Source organism: Hevea brasiliensis, chromosome 16 (assembly GCF_030052815.1).
Source record: "Hevea brasiliensis isolate MT/VB/25A 57/8 chromosome 16, ASM3005281v1, whole genome shotgun sequence".
Classification (NCBI taxonomy): Eukaryota; Viridiplantae; Streptophyta; class Magnoliopsida; order Malpighiales; family Euphorbiaceae; genus Hevea; species Hevea brasiliensis.
The window spans coordinates 40,823,682-40,849,452 of record NC_079508.1 but is presented as its reverse complement, the minus strand read 5'-3'; the positions used below and the strand labels follow the sequence as shown (position 1 = coordinate 40,849,452).

Below are 25,771 nucleotides of genomic sequence, written 5' to 3'. Positions count from 1 at the left end.
GTGAAAAGATATGGCCTCCCAAGGAATAGGATGAATATGAATAAATTGTGGGCGAAAAGCATAGCGGTGCGATCATACCAAAGACTAGTGCACGGATCCCATCAACTCGGTTAAACGTGCTTGGGCGAGAGCAGTACTAAGATGGGTGACCTGTTGGGAAGTCCTCGTTTTGCACCCTTTTTCTTTTCTTTTCTTTTGTTTTTTTTTGTTTTTTTTTTTTTCACTGAATCGCCGCAACAATTTCTTTTACCTTCAAAGAATCAATGGCTCACTATGTAGATCACGTAAAATTACGCGAAATGAAAAAAGATCACTAAAAAGACCAAACGGTGAAAAGATATGGCCTCCAAGGAATAGGAGAATATGAATAAATTGTGGGCGAAAAGCATAGGGTGCGATCATACCAAAGACTAGTGCACCTGATCCCATCAACTCCGGGTTAAACGTTTTGGGCGAGAGCAAGATTAAGATTGGTGACCTCTTGGGAAGTCCTCGTATTGCACCCTTTTTCTTTCCTTTTTTTTTTTATTTTTTTTGTTTTTTTTTCACTCGAACTGCTCGCAACAATTTCTTTTACATTCCGCAATCAATGGCTCAGCCATGTAGATCACAAAAAATTACGCGAAATGAAAAAAAAGATCACGAAAAAAGACCAAACGGGTGAAAAGATATGGCCTCCCGAAGGAATAGGATGAATATGAATAAACAGTGGGCGAAAAGCATAGCGGGTGCGATCATACCAGCACCAGTGCACCGGATCCCATCAGAACTCCGAAGTTAAACGTGTTTGGGCGATAGCAGTACTAAGATGGGTGACCTCTTGGGAAGTCCTCGTGTTGCACCCCAATTCTTTTCTTTTTTTTTTTTTTTTTTCACTCGAACTCCTCGCAACAATTTCTTTTACCTTCAAAGAATCAATGGGGCCCACGCGCGAAAATTACGGGAATGGCAAGGATCAAGGAGAGAATATGAATAAATTGTGGGCGAAAAGGATAGCGTCTACGATCATACCAGCACTAGTGCACCGGATCCCATCAGAACTCAGAATTTAAACGTGCTTGGGCGAGAGCAGTACTAAGATGGGTGACCTCTTGGGAAGTCCTCGTGGTGCACCCTTTTTCTTTTCATTTTTTGTTTTTTGTTTTTTTTTCACTGAATCGCCGCAACAATTTCTTTTACCTTCAGCAATCAATGGCTCAACTATGTAGATCACGTAAAATTACGCGAAATGAAAAAAGATCACGAAAAAGACCAAACGGTGAAAAGATATGGCCTCCAAGGAATAGGATGAATATGAATAAATTGTGGGCGAAAAGCATATCGTGTGCGATCATACCAGCACTAGTGCACCTGATCCCATCGTAACTCCGGTTAAACGTGCTTGGGCGAGAGCAGTACTAAGATGGGTGACCTCTTGGAAAGTCCTTGTGTTGCACCCCTTTCTTTTCTTTTTTTTTTTTTTTTTTTTGACTGGAACTCCTCGCAACAATTTCTTTTACCTTCAAAGAATCAATGGCTCAACTATTAGATCGCAAATTACGCTAAATGAAAAAGATCACTAAAAGACCAAACGGTGAAAAGATATGGGCCAAGGGCGAGGGGAAAATATGAATAAATTGTGGGCGAAGAGCATAGCGGGTGCGATCATACCAAAGACTAGTGCACCTGATCCCATCGAACTCCGGTTAAACGTGCTTGGGCGAGAGCAAGATTAAGATGGGTGACCTCTTGGGAAGTCCTCGTGTTGCACCCTTTTTCTTTTCTTTTCTTGTTTTTTTTTTTTTTTCACTGAATCGCCGCAACAATTTCTTTTACCTTCAAGAATCAATGGCTCACTATGTAGATCACGTAAAATTACGCGAAATGAAAAAAGATCACTAAAAAGACCAAACGGTGAAAAGATATGGCCTCCAAGGAATAGGATGAATATGAATAAATTGTGGGCGAAAAGCATAGCGGTGCGATCATACCAAAGACTAGTGCACCTGATCCCATCGTAACTCCGGGTTAAACGTGCTTGGGCGAGAGCAAGATTAAGATGGGTGAACTCTTGGGAAGTCGTCGTTTTGCACACCTTTTATTTTATTTTATTTACTTTTTTTTTTTTTTTCACTTGAACGCCTCGCAACAATTTCTTTTACCTTCAAAGAATCAATGGCTCGCCTATGTAGATCGCAAAATTACGCTAAATGAAAAAAAGATCACTAAAAAGACCAAACGTGTGAAAAGATATGGCCTCCGGAGGGCGAGGGGAGAATATGAATAAATTGTGGGCGAAAAGCATAGCGGTGCGATCATACCAAAGACTAGTGCACCGGATCCCATCGAACTCCGGTTAAACGTGCTTGGGCGAGAGCAGTACTAAGATGGGTGACCTCTTGGGAAGTCCTCGTGTTGCACCCTTTTTCTTTCGTATTTTTTTTTTTTTTTTTCACTCGAATCGCCGCAACAATTTCTTTTACCTTCAAAGAATCAATGGCTCACTATGTAGATCACGTAAAAATTACGCGAAATGAAAAAAAGATCACTAAAAAGACCAAACGGTGAAAAGATATGGCCTCCCAAGGAATAGGATGAATATGAATAAATTGTGGGCGAAAAGCATAGCGGTGCGATCATACCAAAGACTAGTGCACCGGATCCCATCGTAACTCCGGTTAAACGTGCTTGGGCGAGAGCAAGATTAAGATGGGTGACCTCTTGGGAAGTCCTCGTGTTGCACCCTTTTTCTTTTGTATTTTTTTTTTTTCACTGAATCGCCGCAACAATTTCTTTTACCTTCAAAGAATCAATGGCTCAGCTAAGTATATCACAAAAAATTACGCGAAATGAAAAAAAAGATCACAAAAAAAGACCAAACAGGTGAAAAGATGTGGCCTCCCAAGGAATAGGATGAATATGAGTAAATTGTGGGCGATAAGCATAGCGGGTGCGAGCATACCAGCACTAGTGCACCCGATCCCATCAGAACTCCGAAGTGAAACGTGCTTGGGCGAGAGCAGTACTAAGATGGGTGACCTCTTGGGAAGTCCTCGTGTTGCACCCCTTTTCTTTTCTTTTCTTTTCTTTTCTTTTCTTTTTTCACTCGAACTCCTTTCAACAACTTCTTTTACCTTCAAAGAATCAATGGCTCATGGCGTAAAATTACGCGAAATGAAAAAAGATCACGAAAAAGACCAAACGGTGAAAAGATATGGCCTCAAGGAAGGACGAGGGGAGAATGTGAATAAATTGTGGGCGAAAAGCATAGCGGGTGCGATCATACAAGCACTAGTGCACCGGATCCCATCAGAACTCCGTAGTTAAACGTGCTTGGGCGAGAGCAGTACTAAGATTGGTGACCTCTTGGGAAGTCCTCGTGTTGCACCATTTTTCTTTTCTTTTTTTGTTTTTTTTTCACTGAATCGCCGCAACAATTTCTTTTACCTTCAGCAATCAATGGCTCAGCTATGTAGATCACAGGAAATTACGAGAAATGGAAGAAAATATCACGAAAAAAGACCAAACGGGTGAAAAGATATGGCCTCCCGAAAGAATAGGATGAATTTTAATAAATTGTGGGCGAAAAGCATAGCGGGTGCGATCATACCAGCACTAGTCCACCGGATCCCATCAGAACTCAGAAGTTAAACGTGCTTGGGCGAAAGCAGTACTAAGATGGGTGACCTGTTGGGAAGTCCTTGTGTTGCACCCTTTTTCTTTTCTTTTCTTGTTTTTTGTTTTTTTTTTTCTTTTTCACTCGAACTGCTCGCAACAATTTCTTTTACCTTCAGCAATCTATGGCTCAGCTATGTAGATCACAGAAAATTACGCGAAATGAAAAAAAAGATCACGAAAAAAGACCAAACGGGTGAAAAGATATGGCCTCCCGAAGGAATAGGATGAATATGAATAAATTGTGGGCGAAAAGCATAGCGGGTGCGATCATACCAGCACTAGTGCACCGGATCCCATCAGAACTCCGAAGTTAAACGTGCTTGGGCGAGAGCAGTACTAAGATGGGTGACCTCTTGGGAAGTCCTCGTGTTGCACCCTTTTTCTTTTCTTTTTTTGTTTTTTTTTGTTTTTTTCACTCGAACTGCTCGCAACAATTTCTTTTACCTTCAGCAATCAATGGCTCAGCTATGTAGATCACAGAAAATTACGCGAAATGAAAAAAAAGATAACGAAAAAAGACCAAACGGGTGAAAAGATATGGCCTCCCGAAGGAATAGGATGAATATGAATAAAATGTTGGCGAAGAGCATAGCGGTGCGATCATACCAAAGACTAGTGCACCGGATCCCATCAGAACTCCGAAGTTAAACGTGCTTGGGCGAGAGCAGTACTAAGATGGGTGACCTCTTGGGAAGTCCTCGTGTTGCACCCTTTTTCTTTTCTTTTTTTGTTTTTTTTTGTTTTTTTTTTTTTTTCACTCGAACTGCTCGCAACAATTTCTTTTACCTTCAGCAATCAATGGCTCAGCTATGTAGATCACAGAAAATTACGCGAAATGAAAAAAAAGATCACGAAAAAAGACCAAACGGGTGAAAAGATATGGCCTCCCGAAGGACGAGGGGAGAATATGAATAAATTGTGGGCGAAAAGCATAGCGGGTGCGATCATACCAGCACTAGTGCACCGGATCCCATCAACTCCGGTTAAACGTGCTTGGGCGAGAGCAAGATTAAGATGGGTGACCTCTTGGGAAGTCCTCGTGTTGCACCCTTTTTCTTTTGTATTTTTTTTTTTTTTTTTTTTCACTGAATCGCCGCAACAATTTCTTTTACCTTCAAAGAATCAATGGCTCACTATGTAGATCACAAAAATTACGCGAAATGAAAAAAAGATCACTAAAAAGACCAAACGGTGAAAAGATATGGCCTCCCAAGGAATAGGATGAATATGAATAAATTGTGGGCGAAAAGCATAGCGGTGCGATCATACCAAAGACTAGTGCACCTGATCCCATCGTAACTCCGGTTAAACGTGTTTGGGCGAGAGCAGTACTAAGATGGGTGACCTCTTGGGAAGTCCTCGTGTTGCACCCTTTTTCTTTTGTATTTTTTTTTTTTTTTTTCACTGAATCCTCGCAACAATTTCTTTTACCTTCAAAGAATCAATGGCTCACTATGTAGATCACAAAAATTACGCGAAATGAAAAAAAGATCACTAAAAAGAAAGACCCAAACGGTGAAAAGATATGGCCTCCCAAGGGCGATGGGAGAATATGAATAAATTATGGGCGTAAAGCATAGCGGTTGCGATCATACCAAAGACTAGTGCACCTGATCCCATCGAACTCCGGTTAAACGTGCTTGGGCGAGAGCAAGATTAAGATGGGTGACCTCTGGGAAGTCCTCGTGTTGCACCCTTTTTCTTTTCTTTTTTTGTTTTTTGTTTTTTTTTCACTGAATCGCCGCAACAATTTCTTTTACCTTCAAAGAATCAATGGCTCAACTATGTAGATCACAAAAATTACGCTAAATGAAAAAAGATCACGAAAAAGACCAAACGGTGAAAAGATATGGCCTCCAAGGAATAGGATGAATATGAATAAACTGTGGGCGAAAAGCATAGCGGGTGCGATCACACCAAAGACTAGTGCACCGGATCCCATCGAACTCCGGTTAAACGTGCTTGGGCGAGAGCAAGATTAAGATGGGTGACCTCTTGGGAAGTCCTCGTGTTGCACCCTTTTCTTTTATTTTTTTTTTTTTTTTTTTTCACTGAATCGCTCGCAACAATTTCTTTTACCTTCAAAGAATCAATGGCTCGCCTATGTAGATCACAAAAATTACGCGAAATGAAAAAAGATCACTAAAAAGACCAAACGGTGAAAAGATATGGCCTCAAGGGCGAGGGGAGAATATGAATAAATTGTGGGCGAAAAGGATAGCGGGTGCGATCATACCAAAGACTAGTGCACCTGATCCCATCGTAACTCCGGTTAAACGTGCTTGGGCGAGAGCAAGATTAAGATGGGTGACCTCTTGGGAAGTCCTCGTGTTGCACCCTTTTTCTTTTCTTTTTTGTTTTTTTTTTTTTTTTCACTGAATCGCCGCAACAATTTCTTTTACCTTCAAAGAATCAATGGCTCACTATGTAGATCACGTAAAATTACGCGAAATGAAAAAAGATCACTAAAAAGACCAAACGGTGAAAAGATATGGCCTCCAAGGAATAGGATGAATATGAATAAATTGTGGCTTAAAAGCATAGCGGGTGCGATCATACCAAAGACTAGTGCACCTGATCCCATCAACTCCGGTTAAACGTGTTTGGGCGAGAGCAAGATTAAGATGGGTGACCTCTTGGGAAGTCCTCGTGTTGCACCCTTTTCTTTTCTTTTTTTTTTTTTTTTTTTCACTGAATCCTCGCAACAATTTCTTTTACCTTCAAAGAATCAATGGCTCGCTATGTAGATCACAAAAAATTACGCTAAATGAAAAAAGATCACTAAAAAAGACCAAACGGTGAAAAGATATGGCCTCCCAAGGACGAGGGGAGAATATGAATAAATTGTGGGCGAAAAGCATAGCGGTGCGATCATACCAAAGACTAGTGCACCTGATCCCATCGTAACTCCGGTTAAACGTGCTTGGGCGAGAGCAAGATTAAGATGGGTGACCTCTTGGGAAGTCCTCGTGTTGCACCCTTTTTCTTTTCTTTTTTTTTTTTTTTTTTTTTCACTGAATCGCCGCAACAATTTCTTTTACCTTCAAAGAATCAATGGCTCACTATGTAGATCACGTAAAATTACGCGAAATGAAAAAAAGATCACTAAAAAAGACCAAACGGTGAAAAGATATGGCCTCCAAGGAATAGGAGAATATGAATAAATTGTGGGCGAAAAGCATAGCGGTGCGATCATACCAAAGACTAGTGCACCGGATCCCATCGTAACTCCGGTTAAACGTGCTTGGGCGAGAGCAAGAGATTTAAGATGGGTGACCTCTTGGGAAGTCCTCGTGTTGCACACCTTTTCTTTTCTTTTTTTTTTTTTTTTTTTTCCCTCGAACTGCTCGCAAGAATTTCTTTAACCTTCAAAGAATCAATGGCTCAATGTATGTAGATCACAAAAAATTACGCTAAATGAAAAAAAGATCACTTAAAAAAGACCAAACGGTGAAAAGATATGGCCTCCAAGGACGAGGAGAATATGAATAAATTGTGGGCGAAAAGCATAGCGGTGCGATCATACCAAAGACTAGTGCACCTGATCCCATCAACTCCGGGTTAAACGTGCTTGGGCGAGCAAGATTAAGATGGGTGACCTCTTGGGAAGTCCTCGTGTTGCACCCCTTTTCTTTTCTTTTCTTTTTTTTTTTTTTTTCACTGAATCGCTCGCAACAATTTCTTTTACCTTCAAAGAATCAATGGCTCGCCTATGTAGATCACAAAAATTACGCGAAATGAAAAAAAGATCACTAAAAAGACCAAACGGTGAAAAGATATGGCCTCCGGAGGACGAGGGGAGAATATGAATAAATTGTGGGCGAAAAGCATAGCGGTGCGATCATACCAAAGACTAGTGCACCGGATCCCATCGAACTCCGGTTAAACGTGCTTGGGCGAGAGCAAGATTAAGATGGGTGACCTCATGGGAAGTCCTCGTTTTGCACCCTTTTTCTTTTTTTTTTTTTTTTTGTTTTTTTCACTGAATCGCCGCAACAATTTCTTTTACCTTCAAAGAATCAATGGCTCACCTATGTAGATCACGTAAAATTACGCTAAATGAAAAAAAGATCACTAAAAAGACCAAACGGTGAAAAGATATGGCCTCCCAAGGAATAGGATGAATATGAATAAATTGTGGGCGAAAAGCATAGCGGTGCGATCATACCAAAGACTAGTGCACCTGATCCCATCGAACTCCGGTTAAACGTGCTTGGGCGAGAGCAAGATTAAGATGGGTGACCTCTTGGGAAGTCCTCGTGTTGCACCTTTTCTTTTCTTTTCTTTTTTTTTTTTTTTTTTCACTCGAATCCTCGCAACAATTTCTTTTACCTTCAAAGAATCAATGGCTCGCCTATGTAGATCGCAAAAATTACGCGAAATGAAAAAAAGATCACTAAAAAGACCAAACGGTGAAAAGATATGGCCTCGGAGGGCGAGGGGAGAATATGAATAAATTGTGGGCGAAAAGCATAGCGGTGCGATCATACCAAAGACTAGTGCACCGGATCCCATCGTAACTCCGGTTAAACGTGCTTGGGCGAGAGCAAGATTAAGATGGGTGACCTCTTGGGAAGTCCTCGTGTTGCACCCTTTTTCTTTTCTTTTTTTTTTTTTTTCACTGAATCGCCGCAACAATTTCTTTTACCTTCAAAGAATCAATGGCTCACTATGTAGATCACGTAAAAATTACGCGAAATGAAAAAAGATCACGAAAAAGACCAAACGGTGAAAAGATATGGCCTCCAAGGAATAGGATGAATATGAATAAATTGTGGGCGAAAAGCATAGCGGTGCGATCATACCAAAGACTAGTGCACCTGATCCCATCGTAACTCCGGTTAAACGTGCTTGGGCGAGAGCAAGATTAAGATGGGTGACCTCTTGGGAAGTCCTCGTGTTGCACCCTTTTCTTTTCTTTTTTTTTTTTTTTTTTTCACTGAATCCTCGCAACAATTTCTTTTACCTTCAAAGAATCAATGGCTCGCCTATGTAGATCACAAAAATTACGCTAAATGAAAAAAAGATCACGAAAAAGACCAAACGGTGAAAAGATATGGCCTCCGGAGGACGAGGGGAGAATATGAATAAATTGTGGGCGAAAAGCATAGCGGTGCGATCATACCAAAGACTAGTGCACCTGATCCCATCGTAACTCCGGTTAAACGTGCTTGGGCGAGAGCAAGATTAAGATGGGTGACCTCTTGGGAAGTCCTCGTGTTGCACCCTTTTTCTTTTCTTTTTTGTTTTTTTTTTTTTCACTGAATCGCCGCAACAATTTCTTTTACCTTCAAAGAATCAATGGCTCACTATGTAGATCACGTAAAATTACGCGAAATGAAAAAAAGATCACTAAAAAGACCAAACGGTGAAAAGATATGGCCTCCCAAGGAATAGGATGAATATGAATAAATTGTGGGCGAAAAGCATAATGGTGCGATCATACCAAAGACTAGTGCACCTGATCCCATCGTAACTCCGGTTAAACGTGCTTGGCGAGAGCAAGATTAAGATGGGTGACCTCTTGGGAAGTCCTCGTGTTGCACCCCTTTCTTTTCTTTTTCTTTTTTTTTTTTTTTTTCACTGAATCCTCGCAACAATTTCTTTTACCTTCAAAGAATCAATGGCTCAATTATGTAGATCAAAAAATTACGCTAAATGAAGATCACTAAAAAGACCAAACGGTGAAAAGATATGGCCTCCAAGGGCGAGGGAGAATATGAATAAATTGTGGGCGAAAAGCATAGCGGTGCGATCATACCAAAGCACTAGTGCACCGGATCCCATCGTAACTCCGGTTAAACGTGCTTTGGGCGAGCAAGATTAAGATGGGTGACCTTTGGGAAGTCCTCGTGTTGCACCCTTTTTTTTTTTTTTTTTTTTTTTTTTTTTTTTTGAATCGCCGCAACAATTTCTTTTACCTTCAAAGAATCAATGGCTCAACTATGTAGATCACGTAAAATTACGCTAAATGAAAAAAGAGATCACTAAAAAGACCAAACGGTGAAAAGATATGGCCTCCAAGGAATAGGAGAATATGAATAAATTGTGGGCGAAAAGCATAGCGGGTGCGATCATACCAAAGACTAGTGCACCGGATCCCATCGTAACTCCGGGTTAAACGTGCTTGGGCGAGAGCAAGATTAAGATGGGTGACCTCTTGGGAAGTCCTCGTGTTGAACCCTTTTTCTTTTCTTTTTTTTTTTTTTTTTTTTTCACTGAATCGCCGCAACAATTTCTTTTACCTTCAAAGAATCAATGGCTCACCTATGTAGATCACGTAAAATTACGCGAAATGAAAAAAGATCACGAAAAAAGACCAAACGGTGAAAAGATATGGCCTCCAAGGACGAGGGGAGAATATGAATAAATTGTGGGCGAAAAGCATAGCGGTGCGATCATACCAAAGACTAGTGCACCTGATCCCATCAACTCCGGTTAAACGTGCTTGGGCGAGAGCAAGATTAAGATGGGTGACCTCTTGGGAAGTCCTCGTGTTGCACCCTTTTTCTTTTCTTTTTGTTTTTTTTTTTTTTTCACTGAATCGCCGCAACAATTTCTTTTACCTTCAAAGAATCAATGGCTCACTATGTAGATCACGTAAAATTACGCGAAATGAAAAAAGATCACTAAAAAGACCAAACGGTGAAAAGATATGGCCTCCAAGGAATAGGAGAATATGAATAAATTGTGGGCGAAAAGCATAGCGGTGCGATCATACCAAAGACTAGTGCACCTGATCCCATCGTAACTCCGGTTAAACGTGCTTGGGCGAGAGCAAGATTAAGATGGGTGACCTCTTGGGAAGTCCTCGTGTTGCACCCGTTTTCTTTTCTTTTTTGTTTTTTTTTTTTTTTCACTGAATCGCCAGAACAATTTCTTTTACCTTCAAAGAATCAATGGCTCACTATGTAGATCACGTAAAATTACGCGAAATGAAAAAAGATCACTAAAAAGACCAAACGGTGAAAAGATATGGCCTCCCAAGGAATAGGAGAATATGAATAAATTGTGGGCGAAAAGCATAGCGGTGCGATCATACCAAAGACTAGTGCACCTGATCCCATCGTAACTCCGGTTAAACGTGCTTGGGCGAGAGCAAGATTAAGATGGGTGACCTCTTGGGAAGTCCTCGTGTTGCACCTCTTTTCTTTTCTTTTTTTTTTTCACTGAATCCTCGCAACAATTTCTTTTACCTTCAAAGAATCAATGGCTCGCCTATGTAGATCACAAAAATTACGCTAAATGAAAAAAAGATCACTAAAAAGACCAAACGGTGAAAAGATATGGCCTCCGGAGGACGAGGGGAGAATATGAATAAATTGTGGGCGAAAAGCATAGCGGTGCGATCATACCAAAGACTAGTGCACCTGATCCCATCGTAACTCCGGTTAAACGTGCTTGGGCGAGAGCAAGATTAAGATGGGTGACCTCTTGGGAAGTCCTCGTGTTGCACCCTTTTTCTTTTCTTTTTGTTTTTTTTTTTTTTTCACTGAATCGCCGCAACAATTTCTTTTACCTTCAAAGAATCAATGGCTCACTATGTAGATCACGTAAAATTACGCGAAATGAAAAAAAGATCACTTAAAAAGACCAAACGGTGAAAAGATATGGCCTCCAAGGAATAGGAGAATATGAATAAATTGTGGGCGAAAAGCATAGCGGTGCGATCATACCAAAGACTAGTGCACCTGATCCCATCGAACTCCGGTTAAACGTGCTTGGGCGAGAGCAGTACTAAGATGGGTGACCTCTTGGGAAGTCCTCGTGTTGCACCCCTTTTCTTTTCTTTTTTCTTTTTTTTTTTTTTCACTGAATCGCCGCAACAATTTCTTTTACCTTCAAAGAATCAATGGCTCAACTATGTAGATCACGTAAAATTACGCTAAATGAAAAAAAGATCACTAAAAAAGACCAAACGGTGAAAAGATATGGCCTCCAAGGAATAGGAGAATATGAATAAATTGTGGGCGAAAAGCATAGCGGTGCGATCATACCAGCACTAGTGCACCGGATCCCATTATAACCCCGAAGTTAAACGTGCTTGGGCGAGAGCAGTACTAAGATGGGTGACCTCTTGGGAAGTCCTCGTGTTGCACCCCTTTTCTTTTCTTTTTTTTTTTTTTTTTTTTTCACTCGAACTCCTCGCAACAATTTCTTTTACCTTCAGCAATCAATGGCTCGTCCATTCCCAGATCACAAAAAATTCCGCGAAATGAAAAAAAAGATCACGTAAAGACCAAACGGGAAAAGATATGGCCTCGGGAGGACGAGGGGAGAATATGAATACATTGTGGGCGAAAGGCATAGCGGGTGCGATCATACCAACACTAGTGCACCGGATCCCATCAGAACTTCGAAGTTAAACTTACTTGGGCGAGAGCAGTACTAAGATGGGTGACCTCTTGGGAAGTCCTCGTGTTGCACCGCTTTTCTTTTCATTTTTTGTTTTTTGTTTTTTTCACTGAATCGCCGCAACAATTTCTTTTACCTTCAAAGCAATCAATGGCTCAATTATGTAGATCACGTAAAATTACGCGAAATGAAAAAAAGATCACTAAAAAGACCAAACGGTGAAAAGATATGGCCTCCAAGGAATAGGATGAATATGAATAAATTGTGGGCGAAAAGCATAGCGGTGCGATCATACCAAAGACTAGTGCACCTGATCCCATCAGAACTCAGAATTTAAACGTGCTTGGGCGAGAGCAGTAATAATATGGGTGACCTCTTGGGAAGTCATCGTGGTGCACCCTTTTTCTTTTCATTTCTTGTTTTTGTTTTTTTTTTTTTTCACTGAATCGCTCGCAACAATTTCTTTTACCTTCAAAGAATCAATGGCTCACTATGTAGATCACGTAAAATTACGCTAAATGAAAAAAAGATCACTAAAAAGACCAAACGGTGAAAAGATATGGCCTCCAAGGAATAGGAGAATATGAATAAATTGTGGGCGAAAAGCATAGCGGTGCGATCATACCAAAGCACTAGTGCACCGGATCCCATCGTAACTCCGGTTAAACGTGCTTGGGCGAGAGCAGTACTAAGATTGGTGACCTCTTGGGAAGTCCTCGTGTTGCACCCTTTTTCTTTTATTTTTTTTTTTTTTTTTTTTTTTCACTCGAACTGCTCGCAACAATTTCTTTTACCTTCAAAGAATCAATGGCTCACTATGTAGATCACGTAAAATTACGCGAAATGAAAAAAGATCACGAAAAAGACCAAACGGTGAAAAGATATGGCCTCCCAAGGAATAGGAGAATATGAATAAATTGTGGGCGAAAAGCATAGCGGTGCGATCATACCAAAGACTAGTGCACCGGATCCCATCGAACTCCGGGTTAAACGCGCTTGGGCGAGAGCAGTACTAAGATGGGTGACCTCTTGGGAAGTCCTCGTGTTGCACCCTTTTTCTTTTCTTTTTTTGTTTTTTTTTGTTTTTTTTTTTTTTCACTGAATCGCCGCAACAATTTCTTTTACCTTCAAGAATCAATGGCTCAGCTATGTAGATCACGTAAAATTACGCTAAATGAAAAAAAGATCACTAAAAAGACCAAACGGTGAAAAGATATGGCCTCCCAAGGAATAGGAGAATATGAATAAATTGTGGGCGAAAAGCATAGCGGTGCGATCATACCAAAGACTAGTGCACCTGATCCCATCGAACTCCGGTTAAACGTGCTTGGGCGAGAGCAAGATTAAGATGGGTGACCTCTTGGGAAGTCCACTTTTTGCACCATTTTTCTTTTCTTTTTTTTTTTTTTTTTTTTTTTCACTGAATCGCCGCAACAATTTCTTTTACCTTCAAAGCAATCAATGGCTCAAATATGTAGATCACAAAAATTACGCGAAATGAAAAAAAGATCACTAAAAAAGACCAAACGGTGAAAAGATATGGCCTCCAAGGAATAGGAGAATATGAATAAATTGTGGGCGAAAAGCATAGCGGTGCGATCATACCAAAGACTAGTGCACCTGATCCCATCGAACTCCGGTTAAACGTGTTTGGGCGAAAGCAGTACTAAGATGGGTGACCTCTTGGGAATTCCTCGTGTTGCACCCCTTTTCTTTTCTTTTTTTTTCTTTTTTTCACTGAATCCTCGCAACAATTTCTTTTACCTTCAAGAATCAATGGTCAATGGGGATCACGCGCGCTTACGAATGCGGTGCAAAAGATATGGCCTCCAAGGACGAGGGGAGAATATGAATAAATTGTGGGCGAAAAGCATAGCGGGTGCGATCATACCAAAGACTAGTGCACCGGATCCCATCGTAACTCCGGTTAAACGTGCTTGGGCGAGAGCAAGATTAAGATTGGTGACCTCTTGGGAAGTCCTCGTGTTGCACCCTTTTTCTTTTCTTTTTTTGTTTTTTTTTTTTTTTTCACTGAATCGCCGCAACAATTTCTTTTACCTTCAAAGAATCAATGGCTCACTATGTAGATCACGTAAAATTACGCGAAATGAAAAAAAGATCACTAAAAAAGACCAAACGGTGAAAAGATATGGCCTCCCAAGGAATAGGAGAATATGAATAAATTGTGGGCGAAAAGCATAGCGGTGCGATCATACCAAAGACTAGTGCACCGGATCCCATCGAACTCCGGTTAAACGTGCTTGGGCGAGAGCAAGATTAAGATGGGTGACCTCTTGGGATGTCCTCGTGTTGCACCCTTTTTCTTTTCTTTTTTGTTTTTTTTTTTTTTCACTGAATCGCCGCAACAATTTCTTTTACCTTCAAAGAATCAATGGCTCACTATGTAGATCACGTAAAATTACGCGAAATGAAAAAAAGATCACGAAAAAGACCAAACGGTGAAAAGATATGGCCTCCAAGGAATAGGAGAATATGAATAAATTGTGGGCGAAAAGCATAGCGGTGCGATCATACCAAAGACTAGTGCACCTGATCCCATCGAACTCCGGTTAAACGTGCTTGTGCGAGAGCAGTACTAAGATGGGTTACCTCTTGGGAAGTCCTCGTGGTGCACCCCTTTTCTTTTCTTTTCTTTTCTTTTTTTTTTTTTTTTCACTGAATCCTCGCAACAATTTCTTTTACCTTCAAAGAATCAATGGCTCACTATGTAGATCACAAAAATTACGCGAAATGAAAAAAGATCACTAAAAAGACCAAACGGTGAAAAGATATGGCCTCCCAAGGACGAGGGGAGAATATGAATAAATTGTGGGCGAAAAGCATAGCGGGTGCGATAATACCAGCACTAGTGCACCGGATCCCATCATAACTCCGAATTTAAACGTGCTTGGGCGAGAGCAGTACTAAGATGGGTGACCTCTTGGGAAGTCCTCGTGTTGCACCCCTTTTCTTTTCTTTTTTTTTTTTTTTTTTTTTCACTCGAACACCTCGCAACAATTTATTTTACCTTCAAAGAATCAATGGCTCGCCTATGTAGATCACGTAAAATTACGCGAAATGAAAAAAGAGATCACTAAAAAGACCAAACGGTGAAAAGATATGGCCTCCAAGAGGACGAGGGGAGAATATGAATAAATTGTGGGCGAAAAGCATAGCGGTGCGATCATACCAAGACTAGTGCACCGGATCCCATCGTAACTCCGGTTAAACGTGCTTGGCGAGAGCAAGATTAAGATGGGTGACCTCTTGGGAAGTCCTCGTGTTGCACCCTTTTTCTTTTCTTTTTTGTTTTTTTTTTTCACTGAATCGCCGCAATAATTTCTTTTACCTTCAGAATCAATGGCTCACTATGTAGATCACGTAAAATTACGCGAAATGAAAAAAAGATCACTAAAAAAGACCAAACGGTGAAAAGATATGGCCTCCCAAGGAATAGGAGAATATGAATAAATTGTGGGCGAAAAGCATAGCGGTGCGATCATACCAAAGACTAGTGCACCGGATACCATCATAACTCCGAAGTTAAAAGTGCTTGGGCGAGAGCAGTACTAAGATGGGTGAAATATTGGGAAGTACTCGTGTTGCACCCATTTTATTTTCATTTTTTTTTTTTATTTTTTTCACTCGAATCGCTCGCAACAATTTCTTTTACCTTCAAGAATCAATGGCTCGCCTATGTAGATCACAAAAATTACGCGAAATGAAAAAAAGATCACTAAAAAGACCAAACGGTGAAAAGATATGGCCTCGGGAGGACGAGGGGAGAATATGAATAAATTGTGGGCGAAAAGCATAGCGGGTGCGATCATACCAAAGACTAGTGCACCTGATCCCATCGTAACTCCGGTTAAACGTGCTTGGGCGAGAGCAAGATTAAGATGGGTGACCTCTTGGGAAGTCCTCGTGTTGCACCCTTTTTCTTTTCTTTTTTTTTTTTTTTTTCACTGAATCGCCGCAACAATTTCTTTTACCTTCAAAGAATCAATGGCTCACTATGTAGATCACGTAAAATTACGCTAAATGAAAAAAAGATCACGAAAAAGACCAAACGGTGAAAAGATATGGCCTCCCAAGGAATAGGAGAATATGAATAAATTGTGGGCGAAAAGCATAGCGGGTGCGATCATACCAAAGACTAGTGCACCGGATCCCATCGTAACTCCGGTTAAACGTGCTTGGGCGAGAGCAAGATTAAGATGGGTGACCTCTTGGGAAGTCCTCGTGTTGCACCCTTTTCTTTTCTTTTTTTTTTTTTTTTTCACTCGAATCCTCGCAACAATTTCTTTTACCTTCAAAGAATCAATGGCTCGCCTATGTAGATCGCAAAAATTACGCGAAATGAAAAAAGATCACTAAAAAGACCAAACGGTGAAAAGATATGGCCTCCGGAGGACGAGGGGAGAATATGAATAAATTGTGGGCGAAAAGCATAGCGGGTGCGATCATACCAAAGACTAGTGCACCGGATCCCATCGAACTCCGGTTAAACGTGCTTGGGCGAGAGCAGTACTAAGATGGGTGACCTCTTGGGAAGTCCTCGTGTTGCACCCTTTTTCTTTTCTTTTTTTGTTTTTTTTTTTTCACTGAATCGCCGCAACAATTTCTTTTACCTTCAAAGAATCAATGGCTCACTATGTAGATCACGTAAAATTACGCGAAATGAAAAAAAGATCACGAAAAAGACCAAACGGTGAAAAGATATGGCCTCCAAGGAATAGGATGAGAATATGAATAAATTGTGGGCGAAAAGCATAGCGGTGCGATCATACCAAAGACTAGTGCACCGGATCCCATCGAACTCCGGTTAAACGTGCTTGGGCGAGAGCAAGACTTAAGATGGGTGACCTCTTGGGAAGTCCTCGTGTTGCACACTTTTTTTTTTTTTTTTTTGTTTTTTTTTTTCACTCGCCCTCGCAACAATTTCTTTTACCTTCAAAGAATCAATGGCTCAAATATGTAGATCACGTAAAATTACGCTAAATGAAAAAAGATCACTAAAAAGACCAAACGGTGAAAAGATATGGCCTCCCAAGGACGAGGGGAGAATATGAATAAATTGTGGGCGAAAAGCATAGCGGGTGCGATCATACCAAAGACTAGTGCACCTGATCCCATCGAACTCCGGTTAAACGTGCTTGGGCGAGAGCAAGATTAAGATGGGTGACCTCTTGGGAAGTCCTCGTGTTGCACCCCTTTCTTTTCTTTTCTTTTTTTTTTTTTTTTTTCACTGAATCGCTCGCAACAATTTCTTTTACCTTCAAAGAATCAATGGCTCACCTATGTAGATCAGTAAAAATTACGCGAAATGAAAAAAAGATCACGAAAAAGACCAAACGGTGAAAAGATATGGCCTCCAAGGACGAGGGGAGAATATGAATAAATTGTGGGCGAAAAGCATAGCGGGTGCGATCATACCAAAGACTAGTGCACCTGATCCCATCGTAACTCCGGTTAAACGTGCTTGGGCGAGAGCAAGATTAAGATGGGTGACCTCTTGGGAAGTCCTCGTGTTGCACCCTTTTTCTTTTCTTTTTTGTTTTTTTTTTTTTTTCACTGAATCGCCGCAACAATTTCTTTTACCTTCAAAGAATCAATGGCTCACTATGTAGATCACGTAAAATTACGCGAAATGAAAAAAGATCACGAAAAAGACCAAACGGTGAAAAGATATGGCCTCCAAGGAATAGGAGAATATGAATAAATTGTGGGCGAAAAGCATAGCGGGTGCGATCATACCAAAGACTAGTGCACCGGATCCCATCGAACTCCGGTTAAACGTGCTTGGGCGAGCAAGATTAAGATGGGTGACCTCTTGGGAAGTCCTCGTGTTGCACCCTTTTTCTTTTCTTTTTTTTTTTTTTTTTTCACTGAATCGCCGCAACAATTTCTTTTACCTTCAAAGAATCAATGGCTCACTATGTAGATCACGTAAAATTACGCGAAATGAAAAAAGATCACGAAAAAGACCAAACGGTGAAAAGATATGGCCTCCAAGGAATAGGAGAATATGAATAAATTGTGGGCGAAAAGCATAGCGGGTGCGATCATACCAAAGACTAGTGCACCTGATCCCATCGAACTCCGGGTTAAACGTGCTTGGGCGAGAGCAAGATTAATATGGGTGACCTCTTGGGAAGTCCTCGTGTTGCACCCCTTTTCTTTTCTTTTTTTTTTTTTTTTTTTTTTCACTCGAACTCCTCGCAACAATTTCTTTTACCTTAAGAATCAATGGCTCACCTATGTAGATCACAAAAAATTACGCTAAATGAAAAAAGATCACGAAAAAGACCAAACGTGTGAAAAGATATGGCCTCCAAGGACGAGGGGAGAATATGAATAAATTGTGGGCGAAAAGCATTGCGGGTGCGATCATACCAAAGACTAGTGCACCGGATCCCATCGAACTCGGGTTAAACGTGCTTGGGCGAGAGCAAGACTAAGATGGGTGACCTCTTGGGAAGTCCTCGTGTTGCACCCTTTTCTTTTCTTTTTGTTTTTTTTTTTTTTCACTGAATCGCTCGCAACAATTTCTTTTACCTTCAAGAATCAATGGCTCACCTATGTAGATCACGTAAAATTACGCGAAATGAAAAAAGATCACTAAAAAGACCAAACGGGTGAAAAGATATGGCCTCCGGAGGAGGGGGAGAATATGAATAAATTGTGGGCGAAAAGCATAGCGGTGCGATCATACCAAAGACTAGTGCACCTGATCCCATCGAACTCGGGTTAAACGTGCTTGGCGAGAGCAAGATTAAGATGGGTGACCTCTTGGGAAGTCCTCGTGTTGCACCCTTTTTCTTTTCTTTTTTTTTTTTTTCACTGAATCGCCGCAACAATTTCTTTTACCTTCAAAGAATCAATGGCTCACTATGTAGATCACGTAAAATTACGCGAAATGAAAAAAGATCACGAAAAAGACCAAACGGTGAAAAGATATGGCCTCCCAAGGAATAGGAGAATATGAATAAATTGTGGGCGAAAAGCATAGCGGTGCGATCATACCAAAGACTAGTGCACCGGATCCCATCATAACTCCGTATTTAAACGTTCTTGGGCGTGAGGAGTAATAAGATGGTTGACCTCTTGGGAAGTCATCGTGTTGCAACCCTTTTGTTTTCTTTTTTTTTTTTTTTTTTTTCACTCGAATCGCTCGCAACAATTTCTTTTACCTTCAAAGAATCAATGGCTCACCTATGTAGATCGCAAAAATTACGCGAAATGAAAAAAGATCACGAAAAAGACCAAACGGGTGAAAAGATATGGCCTCCGAAGGGCGAGGGGAGAATATGAATAAATTATGGGCGTAAAGCATAGCGGTGCGATCATACCAAAGACTAGTGCACCGGATCCCATCGAACTCCGGTTAAACGTGCTTGGGCGAGAGCAAGATTAAGATGGGTGACCTCTTGGGAAGTCCTCGTGTTGCACCCTTTTTTCTTTTCTTTTTTGTTTTTTTTTTTTTCACTGAATCGCCGCAACAATTTCTTTTACCTTCAAAGAATCAATGGCTCAACTATGTAGATCACGTAAAATTACGCGAAATGAAAAAAGATCACGAAAAAGACCAAACGGTGAAAAGATATGGCCTCCCAAGGAATAGGAGAATATGAATAAATTGTGGGCGAAAAGCATAGCGGTGCGATCATACCAAAGACTAGTGCACCGGATCCCATCGAACTCCGGTTAAACGTGCTTGGGCGAGAGCAGTAGTGAGATGGGTGACCTCTTGGGAAGTCCTCGTGTTGCACCCTTTTCTTTTCTTTTTTTTTTTTTTTTTTCACTGAATCGCGCAACAATTTCTTTTACCTTCAAAGAATCAATGGCTCACTATGTAGACGTAAAATTACGCTAAAATGAAAAAGATCACTAAAAAGACCAAACGGTGAAAAGATATGGCCTCGAAGGACGAGGGGAGAATATGAATAAATTGTGGGCGAAAAGCATAGCGGTGCGATCATACCAAAGACTAGTGCACCGGATCCCATCAGAACTCCGAAGTTAAACGTGCTTGGGCGAGAGCAGTACTAAGATGGGTGACCTCTTGGGAAGTCCTCGTGTTGCACCCCTTTTCTTTTCTTTTTTTTTTTTTTTTTTTTTCACTCGAACTCCTCGCAACAATTTCTTTTACCTTCAAAGAATCAATGGCTCATGCCTATGTAGATCACAAAAAATTACGCGAAATGAAAAAATCATAAATCATAAAAAAGACCAAACGGGTGAAAAGATATGGCCTCCCAAGGACGAGGGGAAAATATGAATAAATTGTGGGCGAAGAGCATAGCGGGTGCGATCATACCAAAGACTAGTGCACCGGATCCCATCGAACTCCGGTTAAACGTGCTTGGGCGAGAGCAGTACTAAGATGGGTGACCTCTTGGGAAGTCCTCGTGTTGCACCCTTTTTCTTTTCTTTTTATTTTTTTTTTTTTTTCACTGAATCGCCGCAACAATTTCTTTTACCTTCAGCGAAAAATGGCTCAGCTATGTAGATCACGAAAAATTACGCGAAATGAAAAAAAAGATCACGAAAAAAGACCAAACGGGTGAAAAGATATGGCCTCCCGAAGGAATAGGATGAATATGAATAAATTGTGGGCGGAAAGCATATCGGGTGCGATCATACCAGCACTAGTGCACCGGATCCCATCAGAACTCCGAAGTTAAACGTGCTTGGGCGAGCAAAGATTAAGATGGGTGACCTCTTGGGTAGTGATCGTGTTGCACCCCTTTTATTTTATTTTTTTTTTTTTTTTTTTTTCCACTCGAACTCCTCGCAACAACTTCTTTTACCTTCAAGAATCAATGGCTCACTATGTAGATCACGAAAAATTACGCGAAATGAAAAAAAAGATCACGAAAAAAGACCAAACGGTGAAAAGATATGGCCTCCCAAGGACGAGGAGAATATGAATAAATTGTGGGCGAAAAGCATAGCGGGTGCGATCATACCAAAGACTAGTGCACCGGATCCCATCGAACTCCGGTTAAACGTGCTTGGGCGAGAGCAAGACTAAGATGGGTGACCTCTTGGGAAGTCCTCGTGTTGCACCCTTTTCTTTTCTTTTTTTTTTTTTGTTTTTTTCACTGAATCCTCGCAATAATTTCTTTTACCTTCAGCAATTAATGGCTCACTATGTAGATCACGTAAAATTACGCGAAATGAAAAAAAGATCACTAAAAAGACCAAACGGGTGAAAAGATATGGCCTCCCAAGGACGAGGGAGAATATGAATAAATTGTGGGCGAAAAGCATAGCGGGTGCGATCATACCAAAGACTAGTGCACCTGATCCCATCGAACTCCGGTTAAACGTGCTTGGGCGAGCAAGATTAAGATGGGTGACCTCTTGGGAAGTCCTCGTGTTGCACCCTTTTTATTTCTTTTTTTTTTTTTTTTTTTCACTCGAACTCCTCGCAACAATTTATTTTACCTTCAGCGAAAAATGGCTCCGCTCTGTAGATCACGCAAAATTACGCGGAATGAAAAAAAAGATCCCGAAAAAAGACCCAACGGGTGAAAAGATATGGCCTCCAAGGACGAGGGGAGAATATGAATAAATTGTGGGCGAAAAGCATAGCGGTGCGATCATACCAAAGACTAGTGCACCGGATCCCATCGAACTCCGGTTAAACGTGCTTGGGCGAGAGCAAGATTAAGATGGGTGACCTCTTGGGAAGTCCTCGTGTTGCACCCCTTTTCTTTTCTTTTTTTTTTTTTTTTTTTTTCACTGAATCGCCGCAACAATTTCTTTTACCTTCAAAGAATCAATGGCTCAGCTATGTAGATCACGAAAAATTACGCGAAATGAAAAAAAAGATCACGAAAAAAGACCAAACGGGTGAAAAGATATGGCCTCCCGAAGGAATAGGATGAATATGAATAAATTGTGGGCGGAAAGCATATCGGGTGCGATCATACCAGCACTAGTGCACCGGATCCCATCAGAACTCCGAAGTTAAACGTGCTTGGGCGAGAGCAGTACTAAGATGGGTGACCTCTTGGGAAGTCCTCGTGTTGCACCCCTTTTCTTTTCTTTTTTTTTTTTTTTTTTTTTCACTCGAACTCCTCGCAACAATTTCTTTTACCTTCAGCGAAAAATGGCTCAGCTATGTAGATCACGAAAAATTACGCGAAATGAAAAAAAAGATCACGAAAAAAGACCAAACGGGTGAAAAGATATGGCCTCCCGAATGAAGATTGGAGAATATGAAAAAATTCAGGGCGAAAAGCATAGCGGTGCGATCATACCAAAGACTAGTGCACCGGATCCCATCGAACTCCGGTTAAACGTGCTTGGGCGAGAGCAAGATTAAGATGGGTGACCTCTTGGGAAGTCCTCGTGTTGCACCCTTTTTCTTTTCTTTTTTGTTTTTTTTTTTTTCACTGAATCGCCGCAACAATTTCTTTTACCTTCAAAGAATCAATGGCTCACTATGTAGATCACGTAAAATTACGCGAAATGAAAAAAGATCACGAAAAAGACCAAACGGGTGAAAAGATATGGCCTCCGAAGGACGAGGAGAATATGAATAAATTGTGGGCGGACAGCATAGCGGGTGCGATCATACCAAAGACTAGTGCACCGGATCCCATCAACTCCGGTTAAACGTGCTTGGGCGAGAGCAAGATTAAGATGGGTGACCTCTTGGGAAGTCCTCGTGTTGCACCCTTTTCTTTTCTTTTTTTTTTTTTTTTCACTGAATCCTCGCAACAATTTCTTTTACCTTCAAAGCAATCAATGGCTCACCTATGTAGATCACGTAAAATTACGCGAAATGAAAAAAAGATCACGAAAAAGACCAAACGGGTGAAAAGATATGGCCTCCAGGGCGAGGGGAAAATATGAATAAATTGTGGGCTAAGAGCATAGCGGGTGCGATCATACCAAAGACTAGTGCACCGGATCCCATCGAACTCCGGTTAAACGTGCTTGGGCGAGAGCAGTACTAAGATGGGTGACCTCTTAGGAAGTCCTCGTGTTGCACCCTTTTTCTTTTCTTTTTTTGGTTTTTTTTTGTTCACTGAATCGCCGCAACAATTTCTTTTACCTTCAAGAATCAATCAATGGCTCACTATGTAGATCACGTAAAATTACGCGAAATGAAAAAAAGATCACGAAAAAGACCAAACGGTGAAAAGATATGGCCTCCAAGGACGAGGAGAATATGAATAAATTGTGGGCGAAAAGCATAGCGGTGCGATCATACCAAAGCACTAGTGCACCTGATCCCATCGAACTCCGGTTAAACGTGCTTGGGCGAGAGCGATTAAGATGGGTGACCTCTTGGGAAGTCCTCGTGTTGCACCCTTTTCTTTTCTTTTTTTGTTTTTTTTGTTTTTTTCCTACTCGAACTGCTCGCAACAATTTCTTTTACCTTCAGCAATCAATGGCTCTGCTATGTAGATCACAGAAAATTATGCGAAATGAAAAAAAAGATCACGAAAAAAGACCAAACCGTTGAAAAGATATTGCCTCCCGAAGGAATAGGATGAATATGAATAAATTGTGGGCGAAAAGCATAGCGGAAGCGATCATACCAGCACTAGTGCACCGGATCCCATCAGAACTCTGAAGTTAAACATGCTTGGGCGAAAGCAGTACTAAGATGGGTGACCTCTTGGGAATTCCTCGTGTTGCACCCCTTTACTTTTCTTTTTTTGGTTTTTTTTTTCACTGAATCGCCGCAACAATTTCTTTTACCTTCAAAGAATCAATGGCTCATATGTAGATCACAGAAAATTACGCGAAATGAAAAAAAAGATCACGAAAAAAGACCAAACGGGTGAAAAGATATGGCCTTCCGAAGGACGAGGGGAGAATATGAATAAATTGTGGGCGAAAAGCATAGCGGGTGCGATCATACAAGCACTAGTGCACCGGATCCCATCAGAACTCCGAAGTTAAACGTGCTTGGGCGAGAGCAGTACTAAGATGGGTGACCTCTTGGGAAGTCCTCGTGTTGGACCATTTTTCTTTTCTTTTTTTGTTTTTTTTTTTTTTTTCACTGAATCGCCGCAACAATTTCTTTTACCTTCAGAATCAATGGCTCAACTATGTAGATCACGTAAAATTACGCGAAATGAAAAAAGATCACGAAAAAAGACCAAACGGTGAAAAGATATGGCCTCCAAGGACGAGGAGAATATGAATAAATTGTGGGCGAAAAGCATAGCAGGTGTGATCATACCAGCACTAGTGCACCGGATCCCATCGAACTCCGGTTAAACGTGCTTGGGCGAGAGCAGTACTAAGATGGGTGACCTCTTGGGAAGTCCTCGTGTTGCACCCTTTTCTTTTCTTTTTTTTTTTTTTTTTCACTCGAATCGCCGCAACAATTTCTTTTACCTTCAGCAATCAATGGCTCACCTATGTAGATCACGTAAAAATTACGCTAAATGAAAAAAAGATCACCCAAACGGTGAAAAGACCAAACGGGTGAAAAGATATGGCCTCCCAAGGACGAGGGGAGAATATGAATAAATTGTGGGCGAAAAGCATAGCGGTGCGATCATACCAAAGCACTAGTGCACCTGATCCCATCTGAACTCCGAAGTTAAACGTGCTTGGGCGAGAGCAGTACTAAGATGGGTGACCTCTTGGGAAGTCCTCGTGTTGCACCCCTTTTCTTTTCTTTTCTTTTCTTTTCTTTTCACTGAATCGCTCGCAACAATTTCTTTTACCTTCAAAGAATCAATGGCTCACCTATGTAGATCACGTAAAAATTACGCGAAATGAAAAAAAGATCACGTAAAAAAAGACCAAACGGTGAAAAGATATGGCCTCCAAGGACGAGGGGAAAATATGAATAAATTGTGGACGAAAAGCATAGCGGGTGCGATCATACCAACACTAGTGCACCGGATCCCATCAGAACTCCGAAGTTAAACGTGCTTGGGCGAGAGCAGTACTAAGATGGGTGACCTCTTGGGAAGTCCTCGTGTTGCACCCTTTTTCTTTCCTTTGTTTTTGGTTTTTTTTTTCACTCGAACTGCTCGCAACAATTTCTTTTACCTTCAGCAATCAATGGCTCACTATGTAGATCACGTAAAATTACGCGAAATGAAAAAAGATCACGAAAAAGACCAAACGGGTGAAAAGATATGGCCTCCCAAGGACGAGAAGAGAATGTGAATAAATTGTGGGCGAAAAGCATAGCGGGTGCGATCATACAAGCACTAGTGCACCGGATCCCATCAGAACTCCGAAGTTAAACGTGCTTGGGCGAGAGCAGTACTAAGATGGGTGACCTCTTGGGAAGTCCTCGTGTTGCACCCTTTTTCTTTTGTATTTTTTTTTTTTTTTTTCACTCGAATCGCCGCAACAATTTCTTTTACCTTCAAAGAATCAATGGCTCAATGTATGTAGATCACGTAAAATTACGCGAAATGAAAAAAGATCACGAAAAAGACCAAACGGGTGAAAAGATATGGCCTCCAAAGGACGAGGGGAGAATATGAATAAATTGTGGGCGAAAAGCATAGCGGTGCGATCATACCAAAGCACTAGTGCACCGGATCCCATCGAACTCCGGTTAAACGTGCTTGGGCGAGCAAGATTAAGATGGGTGACCTCTTGGGAAGTCCTCGTGTTGCACCCTTTTTCTTTTCTTTTTTGTTTTTTTTTTTTTTCACTCGAATCGCCAGAACAATTTCTTTTACCTTCAAAGCAATCAATGGCTCAGCTATGTAGATCACGTAAAATTACGCGAAATGAAAAAAGATCACGAAAAAGACCA

General features: G+C 41.1%; 17 non-coding genes and 17 pseudogenes across 17 annotated transcripts; all 34 read left to right on the top strand.

Annotated features, from left to right (window-relative positions):
• Positions 1-726: 726 nt before the first annotated feature.
• Positions 727-845, top strand: LOC131174868 (5S ribosomal RNA). The gene has a single exon (XR_009145093.1). It is a non-coding gene; the product is annotated as a 5S ribosomal RNA (ribosomal RNA).
• A 152-nt stretch (positions 846-997) lies between these two features.
• On the top strand, positions 998-1,116 carry LOC131174964 (5S ribosomal RNA; annotated as a pseudogene).
• Positions 1,117-1,322: 206 nt separating this feature from the next.
• Positions 1,323-1,439, top strand: LOC131174986 (5S ribosomal RNA; annotated as a pseudogene).
• An 847-nt stretch (positions 1,440-2,286) lies between these two features.
• On the top strand, positions 2,287-2,403 carry LOC131174996 (5S ribosomal RNA; annotated as a pseudogene).
• Positions 2,404-2,927: 524 nt separating this feature from the next.
• On the top strand, positions 2,928-3,046 carry LOC131174872 (5S ribosomal RNA). The gene has a single exon (XR_009145097.1). It is a non-coding gene; the product is annotated as a 5S ribosomal RNA (ribosomal RNA).
• A 205-nt stretch (positions 3,047-3,251) lies between these two features.
• LOC131174917 (5S ribosomal RNA) lies at positions 3,252-3,370 on the top strand. Its single transcript, XR_009145142.1, has one exon. It is a non-coding gene; the product is annotated as a 5S ribosomal RNA (ribosomal RNA).
• A 205-nt stretch (positions 3,371-3,575) lies between these two features.
• LOC131174902 (5S ribosomal RNA) lies at positions 3,576-3,694 on the top strand. The gene has a single exon (XR_009145127.1). It is a non-coding gene; the product is annotated as a 5S ribosomal RNA (ribosomal RNA).
• A 222-nt stretch (positions 3,695-3,916) lies between these two features.
• LOC131174833 (5S ribosomal RNA) lies at positions 3,917-4,035 on the top strand. Its single transcript, XR_009145058.1, has one exon. It is a non-coding gene; the product is annotated as a 5S ribosomal RNA (ribosomal RNA).
• Positions 4,036-4,249: 214 nt separating this feature from the next.
• On the top strand, positions 4,250-4,369 carry LOC131174916 (5S ribosomal RNA). The gene has a single exon (XR_009145141.1). It is a non-coding gene; the product is annotated as a 5S ribosomal RNA (ribosomal RNA).
• Positions 4,370-4,593: 224 nt separating this feature from the next.
• Positions 4,594-4,708, top strand: LOC131175009 (5S ribosomal RNA; annotated as a pseudogene).
• A 204-nt stretch (positions 4,709-4,912) lies between these two features.
• On the top strand, positions 4,913-5,030 carry LOC131175011 (5S ribosomal RNA; annotated as a pseudogene).
• A 6,289-nt stretch (positions 5,031-11,319) lies between these two features.
• LOC131175012 (5S ribosomal RNA) lies at positions 11,320-11,436 on the top strand (annotated as a pseudogene).
• A 204-nt stretch (positions 11,437-11,640) lies between these two features.
• LOC131174913 (5S ribosomal RNA) lies at positions 11,641-11,759 on the top strand. The gene has a single exon (XR_009145138.1). It is a non-coding gene; the product is annotated as a 5S ribosomal RNA (ribosomal RNA).
• A 209-nt stretch (positions 11,760-11,968) lies between these two features.
• LOC131174938 (5S ribosomal RNA) lies at positions 11,969-12,087 on the top strand. Its single transcript, XR_009145163.1, has one exon. It is a non-coding gene; the product is annotated as a 5S ribosomal RNA (ribosomal RNA).
• A 206-nt stretch (positions 12,088-12,293) lies between these two features.
• Positions 12,294-12,413, top strand: LOC131175014 (5S ribosomal RNA; annotated as a pseudogene).
• A 210-nt stretch (positions 12,414-12,623) lies between these two features.
• On the top strand, positions 12,624-12,742 carry LOC131175001 (5S ribosomal RNA; annotated as a pseudogene).
• A 206-nt stretch (positions 12,743-12,948) lies between these two features.
• Positions 12,949-13,066, top strand: LOC131175002 (5S ribosomal RNA; annotated as a pseudogene).
• A 537-nt stretch (positions 13,067-13,603) lies between these two features.
• Positions 13,604-13,720, top strand: LOC131175013 (5S ribosomal RNA; annotated as a pseudogene).
• A 1,139-nt stretch (positions 13,721-14,859) lies between these two features.
• LOC131174891 (5S ribosomal RNA) lies at positions 14,860-14,978 on the top strand. Its single transcript, XR_009145116.1, has one exon. It is a non-coding gene; the product is annotated as a 5S ribosomal RNA (ribosomal RNA).
• Positions 14,979-15,503: 525 nt separating this feature from the next.
• LOC131175005 (5S ribosomal RNA) lies at positions 15,504-15,623 on the top strand (annotated as a pseudogene).
• An 844-nt stretch (positions 15,624-16,467) lies between these two features.
• On the top strand, positions 16,468-16,584 carry LOC131174984 (5S ribosomal RNA; annotated as a pseudogene).
• Positions 16,585-19,670: 3,086 nt separating this feature from the next.
• On the top strand, positions 19,671-19,787 carry LOC131175006 (5S ribosomal RNA; annotated as a pseudogene).
• Positions 19,788-19,982: 195 nt separating this feature from the next.
• On the top strand, positions 19,983-20,102 carry LOC131174911 (5S ribosomal RNA). The gene has a single exon (XR_009145136.1). It is a non-coding gene; the product is annotated as a 5S ribosomal RNA (ribosomal RNA).
• A 216-nt stretch (positions 20,103-20,318) lies between these two features.
• LOC131174983 (5S ribosomal RNA) lies at positions 20,319-20,435 on the top strand (annotated as a pseudogene).
• Positions 20,436-20,644: 209 nt separating this feature from the next.
• On the top strand, positions 20,645-20,762 carry LOC131174956 (5S ribosomal RNA; annotated as a pseudogene).
• A 208-nt stretch (positions 20,763-20,970) lies between these two features.
• On the top strand, positions 20,971-21,087 carry LOC131175018 (5S ribosomal RNA; annotated as a pseudogene).
• An 852-nt stretch (positions 21,088-21,939) lies between these two features.
• Positions 21,940-22,058, top strand: LOC131174971 (5S ribosomal RNA). Its single transcript, XR_009145177.1, has one exon. It is a non-coding gene; the product is annotated as a 5S ribosomal RNA (ribosomal RNA).
• An 848-nt stretch (positions 22,059-22,906) lies between these two features.
• On the top strand, positions 22,907-23,023 carry LOC131174991 (5S ribosomal RNA; annotated as a pseudogene).
• A 536-nt stretch (positions 23,024-23,559) lies between these two features.
• Positions 23,560-23,678, top strand: LOC131174903 (5S ribosomal RNA). Its single transcript, XR_009145128.1, has one exon. It is a non-coding gene; the product is annotated as a 5S ribosomal RNA (ribosomal RNA).
• A 207-nt stretch (positions 23,679-23,885) lies between these two features.
• LOC131174906 (5S ribosomal RNA) lies at positions 23,886-24,004 on the top strand. Its single transcript, XR_009145131.1, has one exon. It is a non-coding gene; the product is annotated as a 5S ribosomal RNA (ribosomal RNA).
• A 205-nt stretch (positions 24,005-24,209) lies between these two features.
• Positions 24,210-24,325, top strand: LOC131174948 (5S ribosomal RNA). The gene has a single exon (XR_009145173.1). It is a non-coding gene; the product is annotated as a 5S ribosomal RNA (ribosomal RNA).
• A 211-nt stretch (positions 24,326-24,536) lies between these two features.
• On the top strand, positions 24,537-24,657 carry LOC131174900 (5S ribosomal RNA). The gene has a single exon (XR_009145125.1). It is a non-coding gene; the product is annotated as a 5S ribosomal RNA (ribosomal RNA).
• A 209-nt stretch (positions 24,658-24,866) lies between these two features.
• On the top strand, positions 24,867-24,985 carry LOC131174843 (5S ribosomal RNA). The gene has a single exon (XR_009145068.1). It is a non-coding gene; the product is annotated as a 5S ribosomal RNA (ribosomal RNA).
• A 207-nt stretch (positions 24,986-25,192) lies between these two features.
• LOC131174852 (5S ribosomal RNA) lies at positions 25,193-25,311 on the top strand. The gene has a single exon (XR_009145077.1). It is a non-coding gene; the product is annotated as a 5S ribosomal RNA (ribosomal RNA).
• The last annotated feature ends 460 nt before the right edge of the window (positions 25,312-25,771 follow it).